The sequence below is a fragment of the Microtus pennsylvanicus genome, chromosome 20 (assembly GCF_037038515.1).
Source record: "Microtus pennsylvanicus isolate mMicPen1 chromosome 20, mMicPen1.hap1, whole genome shotgun sequence".
Lineage (NCBI taxonomy): Eukaryota > Metazoa > Chordata > Mammalia > Rodentia > Cricetidae > Microtus > Microtus pennsylvanicus.
The window spans coordinates 32,525,543-32,537,264 of NC_134598.1; the positions used below are offsets into that span (position 1 = coordinate 32,525,543).

Consider the following 11,722-nt stretch of genomic DNA (forward strand, 5'->3'; position numbering starts at 1 on the left):
GGAGCCTGTCCTGGAACTAGCTCTTGTAGACCAGGCTGGTCTCGAATTCACAGAGATCCGCCTGCCTCTGCCTCTCGAGTGCTGGAATTAAAGGCATACGCCACCACCGCCCGGCTTTTAATTTCTTTCCAACTTTTCTTGGCATTTAATAAATGCATAAAGAGTCGGGGTGCACACTATTTTCTGACTAGATTGTAAACTTCACTTTAAGGGCTTTTGCTTGCTTGTTTGTTTGTTTGACAGACTCTCCTTTGTAGCCAGGGTGGCCTGAAATTTCGATGACGCTTGTGCCTAAGCCTCTGAGATGCTGGGACTAAAGACATGAACTCCCACACCCGGCTGATGATGGATAAACTCTATGACAACACTTTGCTGATAAAAGATGACAAATTTTCAACAGTGCTGCAGACAGCATAACATAAATGAGACCCTTGTCATTCTCTACTCAGAAGTGAGGAAAAAGGGCAGATATTTCTGTAGGTTCATAGTGAGTTCTAGGGCAGCCAGGACTGTCTCTGTAGAGGGACCTTATGAAGAAAGGAAGAGAGAGAGAGAGGAGGAGGAGGGAAGGAGGGAGGGAGAAAAAAGGAAAAGAAAAGAAAAAAATTAAAAAGTCTACTGGTAATAGTGTCAAATGCCTTTAACCTCAGCACTCAGGAGGCAGAGGCAGGGGGATCTCTGTGAGTTTGAGGCCAACCTGGCCTATAGAGTGAGTTCTAGGACAGTTAGGGCTGTTACAAAGAAAAACCCTGTCTCAAAAAAAAAAAAAAGAAAAGAAAAAGAAAAACCATTTTATTTTTTCAATTCCACTAAATTTCATACACACATATATAATGTACTTTGTGTCCCCCCCCTTCCTCTCTTATCTTCCTCCCTGACAATCCCCTTTTTCCAAGAAGTCCCCTTTTTACATCCCCCCACCCCAAACATTTAGCATTTACTTAAGGGTTTTTCTGTAAGCATCAGTGGGGATTATTTACTTAGGCAAGGGCTAGCCACTGAGAACTAAGAAGCACTTTCACTGACAGGGGGGCCTTCGGAGCCCCTCCCCATCCATGACGGAATCCTGACTGCTCCAAGCGTATGGACTAGGTGCCAGCAGTCACAGCTGCTGTGAGTTCAGTTCCCATCTAGACACAGAAGCATTTCCCAACACCCTTCACATCCTCTTCCCGCCTCCATGTTCCCTGAGCCTTGGGGAATAGTCACATCTTTCGCTGTTGTTTGGAGTTTTTTTGTTTTCTGTTTGTTTTTCTTGTTTTCAACTCAGGGTTTCTCTGTGTAGCCTTGGCTGTCCTGGAACTCCCAAGTGCTGGGATTAAGGGTGTGTGCCACCTCTGCCTGGCTTTTGTTATATTTTTTTGAAATTGGGGGGGGGTTGTTAACATGAGTGCAGTACCCACAGAGGTCATAGAAGCTCGATGGAGCCCTTGTAGCTGAAGTTACAGATGGTTACAAGTGTTGGGGAATCTTATTTTCAGGTGTGTGACTTTTGCTTACGCTGCATTTGTTTAACTCTGTGAAACTATGTTACTGTGCCTGTCTAAAACACCTGATGGTCTGTCTAATAAGGAGATGAACGGCCAGTAGCGAGGCAGGAGCAAGGGTAAGTGGGGCTGGCAGGCAGAGAGAATAAATAGAAAGGGAACCAAGGAAAAAGAGGAGCAAAAGAACAAGGAGGGGAGGACTTCAGGGGCCAGCCACCCAGCTACGCAGTCAGTCCCGGAGTGAGAAGGAAAGTAAGACATCTAGAAATAAGAAAGATAAAAGCCCAGAGGCAAAAGGTAGACAGGATAATATAAGAAAAGCTTGGTTAGAAACAAGCCAAGCTAAGGCCAGACATTTATAATGAAGAAAAGCCTCTGTGTGACATTTATTTGGGAGCTGGGTGGTGGGCCTCCAAAGAGCCCAAAGAGTAAAAGTTCACACCGCATACAAGGGAGCTGGCGAGGGTGCTGAGAATGGAACTCTGGTCCCACCCTCTGCTACAGATGGTACACACTGTTAACCACCGCATCGTTTTGCCAGCCCCAGGGTTCACTGCCTACCCAAGCCTACCTCCATTCATCCTACCTGTTTAACTAGCCACCCTTCATTCCAGTCTATGTTTTTCAGTATCTGCTCTTCCTGATGTCTAACATGGTATTATATTGCTTAGTGTCTGCCTGCCTGATTATATAAGCACCAAAAGAAGAGGATTGACCCATTGAAATATCCCAGTACATCTATTACAATATCCGGCACATTGTAAGTTCGGTAGATGAATAAGTAGCCATATATTGTCCGTCAACTATAATAGCTGATCAGTCAGTACTAATACAGGAACAAGCATGTTACATACGGCATATGCACACAAATGCTAGTGCATATTAGACATTTTTCTCTCCGTGGCCGGAGTTTACTTTTTTTTTAAAACGTACAAGCATATGGATCTAAGTGAGCAGCAAAGCCAGGATTTGCTGCCAGAGCTTGCAGGATTCCCAGCTTTTCCTCACTTCCGACCTGTGAGCCACTCTGCCTAAGATTCTTTCAGCCCTACTTGCCTCGCGGGCTGATGAGAAGAGGGTGAATCATTTTGTGAGATAGGATTACTATCGAAACGACTACTTAGCTATAATATCAACCACCATTATGCTATATCTCCCTCCACCGAGCACTGGGTGACCTCTGGACTGCCTACTGCCAGCCGCGCTTGTAAGCGGAGGTTTCTCCCCGTGCTGACAGTGAGGAATCTCGCCTACCCGGTTCAGGTTAATTACCAGCTTTTCCTTTCCATTTTAGGAAGCCAGACAACAGGTGCTGAGGTGCTCGCTCCCTGGTCTGAGCTGACTCAGGCTGCTGCTTAGCGTGCCCGGGGTGCAGGAACACACGGGAACACAGGCACAGCTCGGCCGGGACAGAGTGAAGCAGACATTGAGCGCCTCTTCTCCCAATATGGGGCAGGGCAAACAGGTGATCCAGCTGACCTCGGTTCCTGCTTCCTTGTAGCTCTGCCAACTGGAAGACCTGGGCAAGTCCTTTAGATCCTACCCAGAAAAGGGCATCGCCATAGTTAGCACAGGGCCCTTTGGATCTCACAAGACTTATTGGAGGATGAGAAGTGGACACAGGCTACAGAACATGGAGGATTTTGCTTTTTGAAGAAGTTAATATAGCTAGAGATGAAATAAAAAAAAAAGAGAAAGGGCTAAAAAGCACCTCAGAAATTGCCATTTCTGTCTATATTAAACAAATAACCTCTGCCAACAGATTTTTTTTATTACCACGTAATTTATGATCTATAAATTTTCACTAGTTCTTAACACACTGCAAGAAAAGGACCCGAAGGTACATGGGTGACAGTTCTAATATTATATTGTTATTATCTGTCTGGCTTCTACTATAACATAACCACCGTAAAATCGGGATGCCCCCAATAAGATCTCGCAGAGCATCTAATGCAATGTCTGGTACATTGTAGGTTTCATACATCTCCTAAATCGTGTCTGTTTGCCTATGGCTGCATAAATGCACTTGGCGGCAAAAGGAAAGTTTCTAAGTGAGACCCTCCTTGTTGCCCTTGGGAAAATGGCTTGATCCTGTTTATGAACCGGCTTAGTATATCCCAAACGCTCCCATTGGTCCTGATGCTGTATTTTCACAGCCCTATGCTAATCGATGGCGCATCTTTGTTTTTAACTCTTTAAATGCAGCATTGCTTAGCCATGCACAAAATTATTTCTGTCGTTGTTAAGTTGTAGACATCTTGAGATGGGTAAAGGACAAAACAGCGGACCAGTAAAATTTCATCTGAAGGCAGCTAACCGTGAGCACGGATCCTTTTGTGACCTGAACGCCGACGATTGAAGACACGGGGCTGCGGAACAGCTCTGGCAATGTTACAAATCTGGCACGCAACGATGCACTTCAAATGAAATACGAAATTGTGAGGCTCTCAAACGCCCTTTGAAACCCAAAAGCCTGACGCATTCGAAAAGCTCAGAGCTCTGCTAAGGTGTTTTCATGGAGTTCGCTAGAGTGAACTCAGGAGTGTATTTTATTCTAAACAGAGAGAGAACCAGCAACAGGCCCAGATAAACAAGCGCAACAGCCCTTCCAAGAGGTCCAGTTTTCCATCGAGAGAAATTGGACCCGGAGACAGCTCGTGTCTCCTTTAGAAGACACCAGGGAGCAGCGTCTCTCACGGCTCCTCGTTAGTATAGTGGTTAGTATCCCCGCCTGTCACGCGGGAGACCGGGGTTCAATTCCCCGACGGGGAGGTCGGCTAGTTTTTCTTTTATCTTTTTAATTTGCCTGGAATGAACTATTCAACATTCCTGTTGACTATGCTGAGGAAATCCTTTATAAACCCCAAGCCGCTTTCCTCTCGAAGCAGTCGCTTTTAAGTTCAACGCTCCCGATGAGACGCTTAGCGCGCTCGGAGCCCGCAGCGTCGGGACAGAAAATGAAAGCTCGGCTGCTCAGCGGGGACAAGGACTGGCGCCCTGCGGCGTAGGCCCGCCCGCTGGCCCGCGCATGTGCAGTGGCGTCCCGCCAGATTACAAAGGGAGGTCGCTCCGTAGGCCTGGGCGGGGTGGGGAGGAAAGAGGAGGCTCCGCCCCCTTGGGGCGGGGCGGGGCGGCCGGGCCGGAAGTGGCTGGGACAGAAGAGGAAGCGCGGGTTTTTTGCGGTCCCGCCGAGCGGACCAGACGCGAGCCTTAGTCTCCCGCCTCCGCTGGTTCCCTTCCCAACCTAGACGGAGAGCTGGCCGGCAGGGCAGGGAGGCCGCGGGGCGAGCAGGCTCCGCCAGCTCCTGCGGGAGAGGCGCCGGCATGGACGGAGGAGGCGGGCTTCAACCGCCGTGGTCTCGGAGTCCTAAGAAACCGCGCGAGCCACAGCCCAGCAGGACCTCGTGGCGCAACGGTAGCGCGTCTGACTCCAGATCAGAAGGCTGCGTGTTCGAATCACGTCGGGGTCATGGCCCTTTTTGGCATTTGAACTCACTAGCTTAATGCGAGCCGTGGTGTGTTCCCGCCATTTTTCGAAAATGCCTTTTGTGCTTTAAAACTTCGTTCAAAAGTTACCGTAATACTTTAATTCCTGAACAATAAGGCTTAGACCCTATTATAGCGCCTGAAGGCCGTTTTTAGGCCTTCTAAAGTGAGGGGGTTTGGTTCTTGGGGTTTTTTTGTCACTAATGACTTGAGAAATGGGCTTACGGCTCTGCCTTAAGTATATTATTTTTCACAACAATTACGCAACACTGCGGTACAGACTGCTTCTCCAAAAATGGTTTTGATCTGTGTGCACGCAAGTACAATCGCTTACAGTGTTTTAAATGATAGAGGTTTTGAGCTGCAGGAAACAATTCGATTTTAAGCCACTGGGTGCCAACTGTTGGTTTAAGTGTCATGAAAATAGCATAAACTGGAGTACCCTGGGTCATACAGCCTGTTCTTTACAAGGTGATACAGTTTGCTCTGTCTACATCGTAAAAGTTAAAATTTGTACAAATGAAAGAAGGTGTCTGGTTCAAGCTAAGATAAAGAAGTACAGGACCAGAAAAGTACCCTAGACATAAAATGGGGGAGGGAGGGTTAGTTAAACACTGAATTGTCCATCCAAAGTTTAATGTTGGAACCCTAACTCAGTCCTTCCCAGTCCTCAGTAACTGCGATGTGGCTATTTGGAGACAGGGCTTTTAAAGCATTGAAAGTAAAAATGGGTCTATTATATTAGGTGGAGTCCTAATGCAGTCGGACTGGCATCATGCTTTTGGACACGTGTCGAGGATGTGTGTGCATAGGAAGTTCATGTCAGGAGAGAACAAGGAGGCAGCAACCCTCAGAAGATGTCAAAGCTGTCTGCTTCTACAGGGAAAGGGCTGGAGAGGCAGACCGCACAGGCGGCTGGGTCCTAACTTATTCTGAGGGAAATGCGGAGCTGTTATAATCATTCATGATTTTGTTATTCACGAGTTTAACAAGAGCAGAAAGGACACAGAACATGGCCTAGACTTTTTCCGGACTGCACCCTGGGAATAATGGGGAAAGTTAAAACCGAAGGTCCTGCTCACTGTACAAGTTACGGGTGTCCAACGAGGCCGCAGACGCCAAACGCTGTGTGAACTGGAAAGCAGTACTCTTCTGTTTCCCATCCTCGTCGTTTTGCTGTAATGAATCTCTAACCAAAGCCATTTAGGGAAGGAAGGGGTTTATTTTAACTTACAAGTTACAATCCATGCTTGAGGAAAATCAGGGCAGGAACTCAAGGAGGACCTTGAAGCAAAACCACAGAGAAGCGCTGTTTGCTGGACCCCTCGGGCTCATGCTTGCTTTCTCACAGGGCCCTGTCTGCAGAGTGGTATCACCTACAGTGGCCTGGGCTAGCCTACATCAATTATCCGGCCATTCCCCACAGACAGGTCCAAGGGCTAATCTAATCTGGGCAATCCTTCTTTGCGTGAGATTCTTCTCAGCTATTCTAGGCTGTGTGAAATTGACAAAGCTAATATTTATATTTGTTTGAGACAGAATCTCACTATGTTGCTCCGACTGTCCTGGAACTCACCAGGTAGACCAGGCTTGCCTCAAAAAGAGATCTGCTCGCCCCTGCCTCCTGAATAATAGGACTAAAGGCATGTGCCGCCTCCACCTGACTAATTACTATTTTTCTTCTAAAACTTCCGTTTTGCAGGTGTTAGCTTGTCCGCCTAAGCTGGATCTCTATAGTTTCTTAGAATGGCTAATTGTGTGGCTTAGTGTCACTTAGAAGCAACCCAACACCGCGTGTGAACTAGTCTACATTCCTTATAAAGGGATGGCATGTCAAGAGAAACTCAGGAATACACACATCCACATTTGAATCTTCAGTTATATATATTCAAAGATTTACTGATGTGAGTGCGTGCATGCGTGTGTGTGTGTGTGTGTGTGTGTGTGTGTGTGTGTGTGTGTGTGTTGGGGGGGGTGCTCTCAGAGGCCTTAAGGGGGCTTCAAGATTCCTGGAGTTGCCTGACATGGCTGCTGGAAACAGCTCAGGACCTCTGGAAGAAAACCAAGCACTCTTACCCACCGAGCTTTCTCTCCAGCCCCTGAACTTTCAAAATCTGGACATATGATTTTGTGTTTGTTCAATTAAAAAAGGACTAGTATTATTTACCCTAAAAAGGGATATATCTACTAGTACAGTATAATTTGGTTATCTATTCACCTGATTAATAGCCTTTCTTCTGAGATTATTTTCAGTCAGTTACCTAAAACAGATAGTCTCTGGATGAGCTGATAAAATGGAAATTTTAAATCTGCTTCCTTGAAGGCAGACTTTGAATTCGGATTGGCTAAGTGATCCCTTAATTTCTCACAATTATATTTTTTTTAGATGGGGAGCCTAACCAGGGTAGATTTTATTTGTTCTTCTCTTGAGACGGGGATCTTAGTATGTAGCCCATCCTGGCCTCCAGCCTGTCATTTTCCCAGCTCAGCCTCCTGTTGATGGGACTAGCATGGATCACTGCATTCAGTTCTCATGTTAATTTTTTTCTTAATTACATTTATTTGCTTTTGTGGGGGTGGGAGGCTGATGCTGTCATGCTTGTGGAAGTGAGAAACCAACCTGTGGGACTCACTTCTCTCCTTTTACCACATGAGTCCCTGGGACCAGGCTTGGCAGCTGGTACCTTTAAACCACCTCATGGGGGGCTGGAGAGATGGCTCAGTGGTTAAGAGCATTGCCCACTCTTCCAAAGGTTCTGAGTTCAATTCCCAGCAACCACATGGTGGCTTACAACCATCTGTAATGAGGTCTGGTGCCCTCTTCTGGCCTGCAGACATACACACAGACAGAATATTGTATACATAATAAATAAATATTTAAAAAAAAAACCACCTCATGTATGTTCACTGTAGAAATGTTAGAAAGTACAGAAAAACAGAATGACTTTGTTAGGGAATAGGGAAAGGCACTTGCTAAGGTTACGGGAGGCCAGAGGCCCACACACCAGTTCTCTCCTTCCATCGTGAGGGTTCTGGGGATCAGACTCAGGTCATCAAGAATGGTAGCAAGCCTCCCTTTCCTGCTAAGCCATCTTGCTACTCCACTTCCCACAGTGGAAGTACTATGAACATTATGGTCAGAACGAATTTAGTATTTGTTACGGTTTTGACATGAAACGTCCCCAAAGGGCCATATGTTGGGAGCTTGGTTCACAGCTGCGGGCCACATTGACAGCACTAACTTCATCGGTGGGGTTAATCCATAGGTTGATGTCGGTTAATACCGAATGGGCTAATAGGTGGCAGGGCCTGGTAGGTGGATATGTATTAGTTTTTACTTATGTGTTTATCAATGTTTTGCTTGCTTATAGGTCTGTGAATTACATTTGTGTCCGGTGCCCTAAGAGGTCAGAAGATTCCTGGAGCTGCCTGACATGGCTGCTGGAAACAGCTCAGGACCTCTGGAAGAAAACCAAGCACTCTTACCCACCGAGCTTTCTCTCCAGCCCATGTTGGAGGTCAGAAGAGGGTGTTGGATCCCCTGGAACTGGAGTTAAGGACTGTTCTGAGCTGCCGTGTGGGTGCTGGGAATTGAGCCCAAGTCCTCTGCAAAAACCACTGAGCCCTCTCGAGCCCCCTGAAGCGTGTATCTTTTTCCTCCTGCCTTCCTGTCTCTCTCTGCTTCTCAGCTGCATAAAGTGAGTTTTCCCACCATGCCCTTCTGTGATAAAGGGTAGGCCTTGTCATAGCCCTAAGAGCGATGGAACCAGCCAATCACGGCTTGAAGTCTCGGAAACTGTGAGCCAACAGGATCCTTTCATTCTGGACACTGATTGGCTCAGATAAAATGTCAGTGTCACAACAAATGACTCACAGTATTCTTTTCTTTGCATTTTTTTTTAATTTTTAAAACTGCATGTCTGTGGATTTGTAGTACCCACAGAGGTCGGAAGAGGACCCCAGGTCTCTGTGAACTGTGTTATAGGCAGTTGTGAGCTGATGTAGATGCTGGGAACTGAACTCCAGTCCTCTGAAAAAGCAACAAGTTGTCTTAATTGCTGAGCCATCCTTTCAGTCCCAGCATAGTTTTTAACTTATTTTATTTATGATGATGGCGATGTAGTGTTTGCCCGTGTCTGATGTAGGGGCCCAGAGAGGTCAGAGGACAACTCTGTGGAGCCAGGTCTCTCCGTCCACCTCAGCGTTGACTCTGCATATGGGACAAACACACGGTCACTTCAGGACTGCCAGATTCTCTTGAGGCCGGCTATGTAGCCCAGGCTGGCCTCCAATTCACAGTCAGCCTTCCAAGTGTAAGAATTATGAACATATGCCACCGTTCCCTGCCCCCGCCTTCTTCCCCCTTGAGACAGGGTCCCACTGTGCAGCTGTGGCTGGAACTCAATATGTACAGCAGGCTGGCTCTGACCTCACAGAGACCCACTAGCTTCTCCTTAGCTGCCGAGATTAAGGGCAAGAGGCAGCGCACCTGGCGCAGTCTCTCATCGTCTCAAATGTCAATATGTTCTTATGGCCATGCAGTATTCCCTCACGTGTATATGTATATATTATGTAGTATTTGTTTTGGTTTAAATCTGGAATGTCCCCCAAAGACTGGATCTGACCACTTGGTGACCAGCTTGTGGTGACCCTTAGGCTGTGAAGTCTGCAGGAAATGGAACACAGAGACAGAAATAAGTCGTTAGGGATGAATAGTGTGATATCCTGAAGTTCACAGCCAATCCCATGTAAAACAGCTTTTAAACAGTCGCGTGCACCTTAATAGCATGAAAAAGGGAGGCGGTTATCCAAACGAATGAAAAACAAAGTTTTGGCAATGAGAATATGGTTAAGCCGTATGTATGCCAATTCAACCCCTAACAGCAACAAAAAATAAAAATAGGAAAAAAATGACAAAATAATTTCACCAAATCTTGCTTTTTTAAACCTGTCTATTAACTTTAAAATATTTTTCCACTGATTCTCAAGGTTCTAGACATCACTTATATTTTAAGGATTTTTCTTAGTTTTGTACCCATTTCAATATACAATACATATTTTTTCTATTTTAGGCAATAACATATTAAATCTTTTGTTGTTAAATCAAGGTCTCTCACTACATAGTTCAGACTGACAACAAACTTGTTATCCCCCCTGCCTCAGCCTCCCCAATGCTGGTGACCATCCCCAGCAGTGTTGGAAGTTTTAATTAGAAAACAGAGTATACAACCAATTAGGTGAGCAAAACGCCTAGTGGTTTTTCAGGATCCTAGCAGCAGCTGGTGATGAAGGTTGAGAGACTAGCCACCACAGGGGATGAGGCTGAACACAGGGGGCGAAGCTGGCGGTAAGAAAGGTGACCTGAGAGGCAGCTGCGGCTGCTGGTGCTGCTTAGGTCATCCATGCTTCTGTCACACAGACTAAGAGCCAGGAGCTCTCAGTCTCTTCATGAAAGAGAGGTGCTGCCGAGCAACACAGGGCAAGATCCTGTGCGGGGGGGCGGGGGAGAGAGAGAGAGAGAGAGAAGAGGAGAGGGGAGAGGAGAGAGGAGAGGAGAGGAGAGGAGAGAGGAGAGAAAGAAGGAAGAAAGGAAGGAAGGAAGGAAGAAAGAAAGAAAGAAAGAAAGAAAGAAAGAAAGAAAGAAAGAAAGAAAAGTTAATTTCTGGGACCCATCCAGCAAGTTAGTAAATGAAGCAGGGAAGATAGCAAACGCTAATCTAGCCAGACGAACAAAGGATTGTTAGGGGAAAGTTTGGAAGCGGTAATTAGGAACAGTCACTAGCCTAACCTCCTGACCTTAACCTGTACAGAATAGGAGAGAAAAATATTCTGTACACTGGAATTACCAGAGTTGAAGCCAAAAGTCGGGTGGTGTGGTGCACCCTTTTAATCCCAGCGGCCTCCCCTCCCCCCCTCCGGCAGAGGCCCCAGAGCAGGGCTTCATACATGCTAGATACAGTATAAATACTCTTAAACACTCGAATGATGTATTAAAAAAAAACATTAAAAAAAAACTTGTTTGCTCATGGGAAAGATAGAATGTGTTATCTCTAAGGATTAAACTCCCTGGAAATTTTCTGTTGCAAAAGCCCAAAGGAGAACAAAGGAAAGAACAAAATCAGAGTTCTGAGGCTTTCCTTCAGGCAGGCCTCTGGGGTGCCAATGAGACTTCAGGGTTGACTTTTCTCCAATCAAACTTGGAAGAACGTTATCCTCCGGTGTCAATGACACCTACCTCCTCCTCCAAAGACCTGACTCACTGACCTAGCTGACCCAGAGCTCTCACCCAGTAGGACAGCAGTCAGCCCGGGCCCTACTGTGCGCTCCATCTGTGGTCAAACCTAGCCTGGTCACAGAACCGTTTCAGTCAGAACAGCGATGTTTATTTCCAAAAGTACAAGCAGACCACAGTCAAATCCTTCAGCCACAAAGATAACAGGATAATTTGCTAACTCGCGGATCATGAAATAAACCCGTTGATTCTGTGGTCTGGAGGAGAGAAGACAGTTCAGGACGCTGTTTCTTTAGTTACTATAAAACTCTACTGGGGAAAAAATAAAAGATACCCTGCAAGTTGGGACAATTGCACATGGATTTGTTAGGGCCACCCATCTGCTGTATCAGGCTTTTGATATTGACTCATCTCCACAGGAAAGTAAAACACTTTTTACATATGTAATAAACGCTGGTCACGCTCGCCCCTGTTATATATATTAATGAGAAGCATTTGTTGTCAGTATTGTGTTCTA

At 46.2% G+C, this 11,722-nt stretch overlaps 2 non-coding genes across 2 annotated transcripts; both read left to right on the top strand.

Annotated features, from left to right (window-relative positions):
- Positions 1-4,187: 4,187 nt before the first annotated feature.
- Positions 4,188-4,259, top strand: Trnad-guc (transfer RNA aspartic acid (anticodon GUC)). The gene has a single exon. It is a non-coding gene; the product is annotated as a tRNA-Asp (tRNA).
- A 626-nt stretch (positions 4,260-4,885) lies between these two features.
- Positions 4,886-4,957, top strand: Trnaw-cca (transfer RNA tryptophan (anticodon CCA)). Its single transcript has one exon. It is a non-coding gene; the product is annotated as a tRNA-Trp (tRNA).
- Positions 4,958-11,722: the final 6,765 nt, after the last annotated feature.